Raw genomic sequence first — 14,337 nt, forward strand, 5'->3', positions numbered from 1 at the left:
TTCTCCCCCCCAGTATAACCAAATAAATGGCTTTATATATAAAATACATGGAAAAAAATCCATATTTAACAAATAATCATTCAGCTCACTTGAAAGGACTGTTTACCTTGCACATAGGCATTATTTTTTTTCCTTTCAAACACTGTGGGACCTGCTTCCAAGATAAGGACCTACTGCTGAATGGTTTTTGAAATTTGAGACATTTTCACTTTATATTCTATGACTCCATTGGCCTTCACATCTAAATTCATAAACAATATTAAAAGCATGTTGAAGGTGATGACACTAATGCAGAGGCATGATTTTGCTATCTGTTTGTCTGTTGCTAATGTTTCTCTATTAAAGATTTAAACATTTAAGTGAGACAAACATGACTCAGATAACACTTAGAGAAGACAAGATTGTCTAATTAAAGAGCTTAGAGAATTGAAATGCAAACCGTAAGCAGGGTCATACCCTCTTTTTCATTCTTGTAGAAGTAATAAAAGCTGAAGTGCTCCTTCTCAGAGTAACTGCAGTGTAAGAAGAACATTTTGTAGTTGTGGTCTTGAAATCTGAGACTGTGAAATTTGTTTTAGAACAATGTATTTTGGTATAGCTATATCACAGAATCACAGAATTTCTAGGTTGGAAGAGACCTCAAGATCATCGAGTCCAACCTCTGACCTAACGCTAGCAGTCCCCACTAAACCATATCCCTAAGCTCTATATCTAAACATCTTTTAAAGACTTCCAGGGATGGTGACTCCACCACTTCCCTGGGCAGCCTGTTCCAATGTCTAACAACCCTTTCGGTAAAGAAATTCTTCCTAACATCCAACCTAAAACTCCCCTGGCTCAACTTAAGCCCATTCCCCCTCATCTCGTCACCAGGCACGTGGGAGAACAGACCAACTCCCACTTCGCTACAGCCTCCTTTAAGGTACCTGTAAAGAGCAATAAGGACACCCCTGAGCCTCCTCTTCTCCAGGCTGAACAAGCCCAGCTCCCTCAGCCGCTCCTCGTAGGACTTGTTCTCCAGGCCCCTCACCAGCTTCGTCACCCTTCTCTTCACCCGATCAAGCACCTCGATGTCCTTCTTGTAGCGAGGGGCCCAAAACTGAACACAGTACTCGTGGTGCGGCCTCACCAGAGCCGAGTACAGGGGGACAATCACTCCCCTAGCCCTGCTGGCCACACTGCTTCTCATGCAAGCCAGGATGCTGTTGGCCTTCTTGGCCACCTGAGCACACTGCTGGCTCATATTCAGCTGACTATCCACCATCACTCCCAGGTCCTTCTCTGCCTGGCAGCTCTCCAACCACTCATCTCCCATCTGTAGCTCTGCTTGGGGTTATTGCACCCCAGGTGCAGGACCCGGCACTTGGCCTTGTTGAACTTCATGCAGTTGACCTCAGCCCATCGGTGCAGCCTATCCAGATCCTCCTGAAGAACCTTCCTACCCTCAAGTAGATCGACACGCGCATAGCTTGGTGTCATCTGCAAACTTACTGAGGGTGCACTCAATGCCCTCGTCCAGATCGTCAATGAAGATATTAAAGAGGACCGGCCCCAGCACCGAGCCCTAGGGAATGCCACTAGTGACCAGCCTCCAGCTGGACTTGGCTCCATTCACCACGACTCTTTGGGCCCAGCTATCCAGCCAGTTTCTAACCCAACGAAGCATGCGCCAGCCCAAGTCAAGAGCAGCCAGTTTCTTGAGGAGAATGCTGTGGGAGATGGTGTCAAAAGCCTTGCTGAAGTCAAGGTAGACCACATCCACAGCCTTTCCCTCATCCACCCAGTGCGTCACTTTGTCATAGAAGGAGATCAGGTTTGTCAAGCAGGACCTGCCTTTCATAAGCCTATGCTGACTGGGCCTGATCGCCTGCTTGCCCTGCAAGTGCTGCGTGATGACTCTCAAGAGGATCTGCTCCATGAGCTTCCCTGGTACTGAGGTCAAACTGACAGGCCTGTAGTTTCCCGGGTCTGCCCTCCAGCCCTTCTTGTAGATGGGCGTCACGTTTGCTAGCCGCCAGTCAACTGGGACCTCCTCCGATAGCCAGGACTGCTGATAAATGATGGATAGTGGTTTGGCCAGCTCCTCTGCCAGTTCTCTCAGTACCCTTGGGTGGATCCCATCCGTCCCCATCGACTTGTGCACATCCAAGTGCCATACCAGGTCACCAAACAGTTCTTCGTGGATAGTGAGGGTCGCATTCTGCTCCCCATGCCCTTCCGCCAGCTCAGGGTACTGGGTATCCAGAGAACAACCGGTATTGCCGCTAAAGACTGAGGCAAAGAAGGCATTAAGCACCTCCACCTTTTCCTCATCTCTTGTAACTAAGTTTCCCCCCGCATCCAGTAAAGGATGGAGATTCTCCTTAGTCCTCCTTTTTGTGTTGATGTATTTATAAAAATGTTTTTTGTTCTCTTTAACGGCAGTAGCCAGATTGAGCTCCAGATGAGCTTTGGCCTTTCTAATTTTGTCCCTGCACAGCCTCGCAACATCCTTATAGTCCTCCCTAGTGGCCTGCCCACTTTTCCAAAGATTGTAAACCCTCTTTTTTCTCCTAAGATCAAGCCACAATTCTCTGTTGAGCCAGGCCGGTCTTCTTCCCCGCCAGCTCGTCTTTGGGCACGTGGGGACAGACCGCTCCTGCGCCATTAAGATTTCCCTCTTCAAGAGCACCCAGCCTTCCTGGACCCCTCTGCCCTTCAGAACTGCCTCCCAAGGGACTCCACCAACCAGTGTCCTGAGCAGCTCAAAGTCAGCCCTCCAGAAGTCCAATACAGCGGTTTTACTGTTCCCCTTCCTGGCCTCGCCAAGAATAGAGAACTCCAACATTTCGTGGTCACTCTGCCCAAGACAGCTCCCGACAATCACATCCTTCACCAGTCCTTCTCTGTTTGTGAAGAGAAGGTCTACCGGGGCACCACCCCTGGTAGGTTCACTAACCAGCTGCATCAGGAAGCTATCTTCCACGCTCTCCAGAAACCTCCTAGACTGCTTTCTCAGGGCTGTGTTGTGCTTCCAGGATATGTCAGGGAAGTTGAAGTCCCCCACGAGTACAAGAGCTGACGATTTCGCAACTTCTGTCAGCTGCCTGTAGAACTCCTCATCTGTCTCCTCATCCTGGTTCGGCGGTCTATAGCAGACCCCGACCAGGACACTAGCCTTGTTGTCCCTGCCGATCCTAACCCACAGGGACTCGACCTTGTCATTCCCAGCCTCGAGTTCTACAACATCGAAAGACTCTCTAATATAGATAGCCACACCACCACCCCTTCTGTGCTGCCTGTCCCTTCTGAAGAGCTTATAGCCAGGCATTGCAGCACTCCAGTCACGAGACTGGTCCCACCATGTCTCTGTGATGGCAACCAAGTCGTAGCCTGCCTGCTGCATGATGGCTTCCAGCTCCTCCTGTTTGTTACCCATGCTGCGTGCATTGGTGTAGATGCACTTCAGCTGGGCCATTGCCTTATCCCTCGGCCTTGCTATTGTTCCCCCTGGCACAGCTCCAACAATCCTTGCTTCAGCCCCATCCCCCTTCTTACCTAGTTTAAAGCCCTCTCAATGAGACCTGCCAGCTCCTGGCCCAGGATCCTTTTTCCCCTAAAAGATAGGGACCTGTCTGTGGCCATCAGGCTGGGTGCTGAGTAAAGTGCCCCATGGTAGAAAAACCCAAGATTTCTGTGCTGGCACAGAGCCACGTGTTTAACAGGTGGGCTTTCCGTGTCCTCTCTGAACCCATCCCTGCCACCGTAGGGATGGATGAAAACACCACCTGTACTTCCGCCCCATCCACTAACCATCCCAGCCCCCTAAAGTCTCTTTTGATAGCCTTCAGGCTTCTCTCTTCAATGTTGTCACTGCCCACCTGGACTATCAAAAGAGGATAATAATCAGAGGGGCGTACCAGGTCGGGAAGCTTCCTGGCAACGTCCCTGACCCTGGCCCCAGGGAGGCAGCAGACTTCCCTACAGGTAGGGTCAGGCCAACAAATAGGGCCCTCTGTTCCCCTAAGAAGAGAGTCTCCCACAACAATAACTCTTCTGTCTTTCTTGATGGAGGCAGTCCTGAGGCGTGGAGTCGACCTCCTCGCCCTAGGAATCCTCCCGGGAACACTTGCTACCTCATCCTCACCCACCAAGCTCCAGGGCCTCAAACCTGTTGCGTAAGGGCACCTGGGAAGGTGGGGCCGGAAGGGGAGGGCATCGTCTGCGATGTCGAGCAGGGACCTGTCTCCATTCCTCCTCAACTCCCAGATCCCCTCCCTCTGCCCGACGGCGACAGGGCAGGGGATCGACCCCCATTTGGGGTGTCTCACCTCGATACCTCTCCTTGAGGCCCTGCAGGGAGTTACTCCACAAGTCTATCTCCCGCTCACACTCCCTGATATCCCTCAGGGAGTCCATAAGATTTGTGTAATACTCTTTTCTTGATTCATCAAATCAAGTAGTGTGTGTCTTTTGTGTGTGTACATACATATGTGCATTCTCAGAGATGTATAGTCTGTGTATGTTGTAGGAAATGTACTTTTAAAAATAGCAGCATTACTGTGGCTTTAAAAGGAATTTATTTATTTATTTATTTATTTATTTTTGTCTAAAAAAAATTGTCTGGAAGTTCTTTAGAAAAGCAGAGCTTGTTTATATGAATTATAGGAACAGGTGGTAAAAGCAGAGAAAAAGTAAATTTTTAATTAAACAATTCCTAACAAATAATTCAAACAGCCACAACATTCTTCTGAAACTGGGCAAGGCGTGTTCTCAGTTCAATTTAATTCTGTATTTGCAGAATTGAATCTACAGTTCACAGTGAAATATAGGGATTGGTGGTTCAGAAAAAATAAAGGAAAAATGTTTTAAAAGTATACTAGCACCGAGGAGTAGCACAGTTATCCCTGTGTTCATGTTCTTTTATATTCTCACTCACATCAAAAGTTTTGTTACCTAAAAATTGATACATTTTTCTTCTTCCTCTTAGGTAGGGAGGTATTATTTTCTCAGCTTGAAATGGGAAGCAGTCTCAGAGAGATCTGTGATATTGAACAACTATCAGAAAAATGCTTTTCATGGATACTGCTGTAGAACCAAGTCTGGCAGATCAGCACTTATGGTAACGGGCAGTATGGACTCATAATAGGAAATAAAAAATAATTCAAACAGAATTGAGAAGCAAAATAATGGATTTATTTCTGTTATACTGGTGGGGGAACTAGACAGAGACTTTTAAGAGATGAAGGCACTTGGGCATTTCTTTTGGGTGGTGCATTTTATCTCCTAACTGAAACTTCAAAAATAGCCCCAGAAACCTAGACTTATTCTGCTTAACTTTAAATGCTGAACTGTGATAACTAAGCCAGTTGCCAACTCACTCCAGATTCCATTGAGAGTTAATGAAGACAGCTGACCTGAGATGAGGCTGCATCTTGTTTCAGAGACACTGCCTTGTTTCAGAGAGTAGAGGAGACTAAGTCATCCTGAGAACACAGAGTCAAAAAGGAAGGTGATACATGTAATTAGGTGATGATTTTGTCTGTTGTTTTGTTTTTTATTTTATAAACTGGCTTCTCTTGTATGCTTTTAAGGTCTCCAAGTCCTTATTCTTTTAGAAACTCATTCTGGCATATGCTTGTTTTTCACTGAGAAACAGCTTTCTCAGGGATTCATTAATTTCTGAGGTAGGGAATAAAACTGTTCTTGTTAAAGAAGAGAGGAAAAAACAGAAATATGTACATGAATATAGTGTTATAACATATCCATAACAGTTCTATTATCACTTTTAAGTCTCTGCCATGTCACAGCAGATAAAATATTCTTTGTTCTTCATACACACTCATTTCTGATGTAGAAGATTTAGATTCATTTATAATTTAACTGCATGAAGTTCAACAAGGCCAAGTGCCGGGTCCTGCACCTGGGGCGCAATAACCCCAAGCAGAGCTACAGGCTGGGAGAGGAATGGTTGGAGAGCTGCCAGGCAGAGAAGGACCTGGGAGTGATGGTGGATAGTCGGCTGAATATGAGCCAGCAGTGTGCTCAGGTGGCCAAGAAGGCCAACGGCATCCTGGCTTGTATCAGGAACAGTGTGACCAGCAGGGCTAGGGAGGTGATCGTCCCCCTGTACTCGGCTCTGGTGAGGCCGCACCTCGAGTACTGTGTACAGTTTTGGGCCCCTCGCTACAAGAAGGACATCGAGGTGCTTGATCGGGTGAAGAGAAGGGTGACGAAGCTGGTGAGGGGCCTGGAGAACAAGTCCTACGAGGAGCGGCTGAGGGAGCTGGGCTTGTTCAGCCTGGAGAAGAGGAGGCTCAGGGGCGACCTTATCGCTCTCTATAGGTACCTCAAGGGAGGCTGTAGCGAAGTGGGAGTTGGTCTGTTCTCCCACGTGCCTGGTGACAGGACGAGGGGGAATGGGCTTAAGTTGAGCCAGGGGAGTTTTAGGTTAGATGTTAGGAAGAACTTCTTTACTGAAAGGGTTGTGAGGCATTGGAACAGGCTGCCCAGGGAAGTGGTGGAGTCACCATCCCTGGAAGTCTTCAAAAGACGTTTAGATGTAGAGCTTAGGGATATGGTTTAGTGGGGACTGCTAGCATTAGGTCAGAGGTTGGACTCGATGATCTTGAGGTCTCTTCCAACCTAGAAATTCTGTGATTCTGTGATTCTGTGATAATTGCATGTACACTGCTGATAGCTCCAGCTGGTTTACGTAACTTTCTGCCTTGAGAGCTCAAAAAAAATATAAAAAATAAAAATAGAATCATAGAATCATAGAATCATAGAATATCCTGAGTTAGAAGGGACCCTTAAGGATCATCAAGTCCAACTCTTGACACCGCACAGGTCTACCTAAAAGTTCAGACCATGTGACTAAGTGCACAGTCCAATCTCTTCTTAAATTCAGACAGGCTCGGTGCAGTGACCACTTCCCTGGGGAGCCTGTTCCAGTGTGCAACCACCCTCTCTGTGAAGAACCCCCTTCTGATGTCAAGCCTAAATTTCCCCTGCCTCAGCTTAACCCCGTTCCCGCGGGTCCTGTCACTGGTGTTAATGGAGAAAAGGTCTCCTGCCTCTCGACACCCCCTTACGAGGAAGTTGTAGACTGTGATGAGGTCTCCCCTCAGCCTCCTCTTCTCCAGGCTGAACAGGCCCAGTGACCTCAGCCGTTCGTACGTCTTCCCCTCCAGGCCTTTCACCATCTTTGTAGCCCTCCTCTGGACACTTTCCAACAGTTTCATGTCCTTTTTATACTGTGGTGCCCAGAACTGCACACAGTACTCAAGGTGAGGCCGCACCAGCGCAGAGTAGAGCGGGACAATCACCTCCCTTGACCTACTAGCGATGCCGTGCTTGATGCACCCCAGGACACGGTTGGCCCTCCTGGCTGCCAGGGCACACTGCTGGCTCATATTCAACTTGCTGTCTACCACGACCCCCAGATCCCTCTCTTCTAGGCTGCTCTCCAGCGTCTCATCGCCCAGTCTGTACGTGCAGCCAGGGTTTCCTCATCCCAGGTGCAGGACCTGGCACTTGCTCTTATTGAACTTCATGCGGTTGGTGATCACCCAGCTCTCCAACCTATCCAGATCCCTCTGCAAGGCCTTTCGACCCTCATTCGAGTCCACAACTCCTCCGAGTTTGGTGTCATCAGCAAACTTGCTCAAAATACCTTCTATTCCTATATCCAGATCATTTATAAAAATATTGAAAAGTACCGGCCCTAAAATAAAATCTCTGTATTCAAATTCAGGCTGTTAATCTTTATAGTTCCCTGTCCTTCATGATGAAGCAGGCAGCAGAAGATATTCTCTAACGTGATAAAATGTGTCAAAAGCTGTCTTCCCTGTACATAACCAGTCAACGTCAGTTCATCGTATGTAGTCTTACAGCAGCCAGTGAGACTTCTAAAATGCAGTAGCACATGTTGCTTCATGGCCCAACGTATTATCATAGGGGAAATGGAAAGCAGTTAAGTTTGGTGAGTGTGAGAAGGCTCATTTTGGTCTGGTGTTGGTCATCCATTCATAACAGGATGCAGTTCAGTATGGATGAATTCCTGCCTTTAACAACATGATTTTGGCTCAGAGAGTTGAACTGATTATTGATTTGCCCCAAATTCATATGTGAAAACACTTTATGAAATGAAGTAAAAATGAAAGTTTTGCAAAAGCTTTTTCTTCTTCTTTGTTCTTACAAGTCATTATTTACAGATACTATTACCATACAGGGGACCAGGAACAGCCATCCCTGCCTTTGTCACTGCAGGCTATTGATACATACTGTGAAAAACTACATAAGACAACCCAGCTGGAAATCAGAGCTGAAGAATAATAAACCAGCTTGGTAAGTTGAGTTCCTTTTAGAAAGCACATAAAACTTGTGCACTGTTACTTGTATTGATTTTCCATTGGTTTCCAGTTAAATTTTTAGATAGCATTTTTAAGCTTAAATCCATAAATGAGTCAAAACAAGTTCACATACATTTACAAAATCCCATATAGACAGCTGATGCTATCTCAGTGTGATTTGTTTACAACAACCATTTAATAACAATTGTGGATTTTTAGATGATTTTAAAATGCATAGAAACTTAGTTAGTCTAGATCCTTCTAAAATGCATAGAAACTTAATCTAGATCCTTCTTTCTTTCACAGCAGTAAAAACCCTAGGGCAAGTTACAGGAGTTATCACTCCAGTTTTCATAATCTACATATTTTACAGTTACTTTTGCCAAGTGAGGGATCCAGACAATAAATTTTGTTTAAGTATCTAGTATAGAAATTGTGTAACACAGTAAGTAACCTTTAGGACTGTGTGATTGAACTCCACAAATGTGGAACAAGTGTGTTTGCACCTGGTAAGGTTTTTCAGGAACTTTTATGGAAATAGCTTATGTCTCATAGTGTGGTGTTTGTGTTCTATTGAGATGTTTTTGCAATTGTTTATTTACCTGTGTTCCTGGTGGATAGCACAGAACTGAAAAAGGAACACCCTAAAGAGACAGGAATGAACTAGTTAAGCCTTTTGCTTACTTGACAATTATATGATTTGAACGAGAATTAAGTAAATTAAGAAAACCACCCAAATAAGTAATTGAGATCAATGAAATACTGGACAAAAATGTATTATTAGTTATTAAATGTATTATTAGTTATTAAAATCAAGCAAACAAACAAGCAGTTATTTCTGAGTTAAAGATAATGAAGACAAAGTATAGTGCTAAGGATCTTTGGAAGACCATAGGTAAAATTTAAATTGAATCCCTAACATAATCATTGATGAAACTTTGTCACAAAATTTCTTTAGAAACTGATGGGTCTACAAAATCATCCTTTAAAGGCAAAAAATAAATTTGCTCTGCTTTGACAGCACCTGTCATTGCTCATCAATATGAGAAAGGATTTATATTTTATTCCATAATTAATTGAACATTCACCTGCTAGCTGTGGTAAATCATCTCAAAATCCTGATTTTTGTAACTCCTCAGATAGGAACACAAAACATATATCTAAACATCCTCCTGACAGTGGGATGCAAATACTGTGTACATTTTTCTGATTCATAAGATTCCAAGTAAAACCTCTGTATGCACCAAAACTACAGAAAGCCTCAGTCCCTCTCATTTCACCCATGTGTTTGTGGAAAAGATAAGTGAAATAGTTTCACTGTCTTTGTCATTAATCTAGAAAATTGTTGTCAGCATTATTAAAAGCAACTTCTTGCTTTTATTCAATATCACAGGACATATTTTCTTTGTTGCTTGTAAAGCAACAGTGATAAACTATTCTGCAGGGGCACGTTGCTGTTTGAGATCAGTTTTTATAAAATACAAAGTTTAAGGTGCAAGCTAAATGATATAAATTTGCTTTTTATTAAAATATTATATATTAGCAATATTAATAATGGAAATATTCTGATTATTTCTCTTGTAATTTGTTAATTCCCACAGAAGAAATATGAGTATAACAATGGAATTCAGTTTCCATGCATAAGCATACTAAAAACGAAACAGATTTTCAAGAGTCTATATCCCTTTTATAGCACTCAATAAATGTAATTATTTCAGTATGTCAAAATAACGATGAAAGACATTTAAAATGTTTTCACATGTTGGTTTACTTAATTTTATAAAATATACTTGACAAATATGTGGCAAAAAAAAAAAAAAAAAAAATGTGGGTAGTTGGGTGCTGCCTTGGATTTGCAGATCTGCTATATAGAGGATCTCTCCTAGAAGTACTCTCTTTCTTCCTCTTTTTTTTTTTTTTTTTTTTTTTTTCTTTCCTATATAAGAAAATACTTTGCTCTTTTCCAAATGAGTAAAATTTTTCTCTTAGGACTCCTAACATGACTCTGGAAACCTAATTCTACTCAGATTGAAATATTACAGAGGAAATTCATCCATCACATTATGGTATATAACTGAAAGTCTGTGTTCTCTATGTCTGAAAAGAAAATCTGTTCTAACTCAAAGTGCTCTTGACATTAAAACTCTGTGTTTGATGAAAGGAAAGGAAAGGAAAGGAAAGGAAAGGAAAGGAAAGGAAAGGAAAGGAAAGGAAAGGAAAGGAAAGGAAAGGAAAGGAAAGGAAAGGAAAGGAAAGGAAAGGAAAGGAAAGGAAAGGAAAGGAAAGGAAAGGAAAGGAAAGGAAAGGAAAGGAAAGGAAAGGAAAGGAAAGGAAAGGAAAGGAAAGGAAAAAGAAATCAGATACATGAATCAAAATACAACATAAACAGTTGTATTTTCCATCATTAGGTAACAATAAATCATGTTTTGTGAAAACTTTATGAACCTAAAAATATGTCTGTGCATTGTTATTAGATTAAACTGATGTCAGAGGTGGTTCTCTCAACATTTTGAAAAGCAGGTCTGGCATACAGAAGTGCTAGCTAAAGCTTAAAATTTCTGTTCTGTGACAAATATTTGAATGTGTAATTTCATTTTATGAAGAAAAAAAAAGGGGGGGGGGGGGGAAGCAACTATTCTGAAACCCTTATAGTGTACAGTATTTCCAAAAATGAATATATACCTAGCGATACCAGAAACTTCTGGATCCCTCGAGCTGCCTAATTCCTGCCCTATTGAGATCCAAGTACAGCAGGACTACTGTTGAAAGTTGATGTGCTTCTTGTCTGCTTCATTTTTGTGTGCAACTGCATAGGACTCTTAGAAGACTGATCCCACTGTAAGCAATAAGCTTTACCCTAACAAGAAATCAGAGCTACAGACAAGTTATGAAACCCCACAGTTCTGTATGTGTAACTCTGTTCTGTGATGTACAGCAGTCTTGCAGTACTCCCACTATGTTTCCTGCAGTGGTAAAGGGAATTCTTTTGCTGTCATGAAGAAATTTCTTCCTTGTCAAGACCTCCCTGACAATCATACATTTAAATTCAGCTCATAAATAAGCAGTCATAACTCTTAACTGACTTGGAGCGATCAGCACTTTTGTCATAGTTGAATTCAGTCAATTGCTTTTAATATAGTCGTGAGCACTTAGCAAGAGAAGCATTATACTAAATACAGGAACTGTGGAGAGCCATTGTGAGGTACTTGCTAGTAATTTATGTTCGAGAAGCGCACAGAGCCCTCCACGGTGTTAATATGCATCATACGGTACTGCTTTGGTGGGATTCAAGTCTCACTTCACATTCTCTGATAATTCTGAAAAGGTTCAGAGCCTGTTGATTTCTCATTAGCTGGTATTTGATTGCCAGGCCATTATATTCTTGTTTCTGTTGAGTTTTGAGCAGGCTGAAGTGACTTCATTATAAAAAGCACCAGTATCTCTGATGCTAGTATATGATTATTGATTATACAACTAGAATAAACCCCAAAAAGCTTTTTAAAATATATGCATATTTTTTGAATAATTATCCTTTTTCATAACAGTATTTTAAAAGCTCAAGACAAGTAATTACATGACTGCCTACAGCAAGAACAAATGCTGGCAAACCTTTGATTTGTTGAGAGAAATGGAGGCAAGAGCTGGTGTGAGTCAGTGGATTGTTGTTGCAGATTATATAGCAAGTAATTAATGGGAAATATGAGTGGGATGCAGAGTGAACAGTTTTAGAAATTATTCTTATATGGAGTTTAGCACTGGTTGTATTTCTGTCTTTTTTTTTTTTTTTTTTAATTTCAGTCTGAATTAAAATGACATCTTGACCCTTCTGGAGTTCATGGGAATTTCACTGTTGAAAGTAAGGTAACATGGATTTCAGCCTTTGTGTCTTCAATCTATTAAAAGATTTTTTAAAATATTTGCAGTTAAATTGCCATTTTTGGATCTATTTCTTAATATACGTAAGGAAATCTGCTAGTAGAAATTAAACTGCTACTTTAGGATTAACTGGCAACATCCAAGATTATCTTTTTGATGAAAATGCATGAAAAAAATGAGCAGGCACGCATACTATGTCAGGTAAATATTCACCTTAGAAAATAGAATGAACTAGTACGTCAAATAGCAATCCCTAATATTACCTGCTATTGTCTGCTCATTAAGGAGTACCTGTTGAAACTGAACCCCACGAGATACTGCAAATGTGAATGTACTGTCGCAAAAGTGTACTGGTTCGTTGCTTGAACAAACCAAGACCCTCTGCTCGAGAGGAATCCTGAATCTACCAGCCACGTGAGGGCAGCAAAGACCCAAGCTCTAAGAGGGCTGCATGAGCCATTGCAACAACTAAACAGGTCAGTGGTGGTTTGCTTTGTTTTGTTTTAATTGTTATTATTATTATAGTTATTCCACTTTGTTTCTTCCTTTCGCAGCTATGTTTTAGGAATGCCATGTCAGTATGGTGGAAGTCCTGCCACTGCAGTCTTTTAGAAATGACCAGACAAAGCAATGACAGTACATACTTGATTGCACTCTCTCACAATGAGGAAGGTTAATTGGCTTTCAACAGGTATTTCCAGCATTATCTTCTGATCCCCAAACAGACCGGTAGATCCTTTAGATCCGTACTTTCTTCACACTGTGGCTGAGAGGAATTGAATCATGGCATAAGAAAAAAAAAAAAAAAAAAAAAAAAAAAAAAAAAAAAACACAAACCAAACCAAAACAAACAAAAAAAACTTTTATCCTTTGGTCCTAAGGTGCAAAGCATGGAGAACTGCACTGCTGCTTAGTAGCATTTCTTCTTTTGAGTAGTATGCTATGCTGTTTACATTCTCACGTTTTTTCTGTTACAATGATTACAAAGCATCCAGACACTGCAGTCATCATTATTACGTTTCAATTCTCTGTACATTCTACAAATGGGATTTTTATGCAAAGTGACACCAGAGAACCCCCCACCCCCCAGCTGTACAATGCCTTTTCAGTACAAATTTGTCTTAAATGAAAAGAATATACATTTCAGGTTTCTATATACACAATAAAAGTTTGTTCATTGTCTTTTGTATTATAAAAACAAGGAGTTCCGTTTGAGGAGCGGGAGTTGCGAAAGCTCCCTGCTGAAGTAAGGAGCTGTATAATACTTGGCTAGACACTATGAAAATTCTTTTGCTTAATGTAACAAAAAAAAAGAGAACCCCCTCCCCTTCTCTCCTTCTGCATCTCAGTTGCCTCTTTTGTTCAAAGACACTGCTGCAAAGTTCATGTAACCATCTCCTGATAAGTTGCTAAAGTAGTGTATCAACATCCTGCCTTCCTGTCTCACGCTGGGCCAACATGACCAAATAAAAAAAGAAGTTGAACCACAACGCCGAGGAAGACTACGGCCTTCATTTTCACGACCACCAAAGGGACAGAGATGTCCCCCTAGCAACAGTGTGCACAGTCGCAGAATATACCAGGATGTGCTGCGTAATCCCGGAATTACCAAGATATAAAAAGGGACCCTGGCGGGGGTGAGGTGCACGCCGTTGGCGGAGCTGAGACTCCCCGGCCGCCCAGCGCTGTTTTGCTTGCTGTTGCTTACTCAATAAATTCCTTTCTATTATTAATGCAATGCTCTGTGAAAATTAATTAAGGGGGCAACTTATAACAATCATTATTACGTTTCAATTCTCTGTACATTCTTGTGGTGGTTTTACTCAGGTGGGCAGCCGAACTCCACCACATCTGCTCTCTCACTCCCCCTCTCCTCAAAGAGGAAGGGGGAGAAAATACAACACAAAGAACTCGAGGTTTGAGATGAGAAAGGTTTAATTAAAGGGAAAGGGAATGGGGAGGAAAAACAGAAACAAAAGAAACAATCAGTCCGTGCAGAAGCACAGAGAGAGAAAAAATTATTCTCTACTTCCCATCAGCGAGCGGTGTTCAGCCACGTCCTGGGAAGCAGGGCCTCAAACGTGTAGTGGTTGTTCAGGAGGAACAGTCCCCTCCCCCACGAGACCCC

At 42.6% G+C, this 14,337-nt stretch overlaps 1 protein-coding gene across 22 annotated transcripts in view; it reads left to right on the plus strand.

Annotated features, from left to right (window-relative positions):
- Window positions 1-14,337, plus strand: part of LOC311431343 (uncharacterized protein) — a 358,114-nt gene that overhangs the window by 264,255 nt on the left and 79,522 nt on the right. For 6 of the 22 annotated variants that reach the window (XM_084508757.1, XM_084508756.1, XM_084508760.1 and 3 more), the window contains exons 2-5: window positions 5,366-5,508; window positions 8,196-8,328; window positions 12,132-12,194; window positions 12,495-12,685. The gene's annotated coding sequence lies outside the window, so the exon portion shown is untranslated. Of the gene's footprint in view, window positions 1-5,254; window positions 5,509-8,182; window positions 8,329-12,131; window positions 12,195-12,494; window positions 12,686-12,763; window positions 14,004-14,337 lie in introns of those variants that run through there. The other 16 variants (XR_014689363.1, XM_084508771.1, XM_084508753.1 and 13 more) reach the window with 13 other exon arrangements.

The sequence above is a fragment of the Aythya ferina genome (genome assembly GCF_964211825.1).
Source record: "Aythya ferina genome assembly, chromosome: 2".
Lineage (NCBI taxonomy): Eukaryota > Metazoa > Chordata > Aves > Anseriformes > Anatidae > Aythya > Aythya ferina.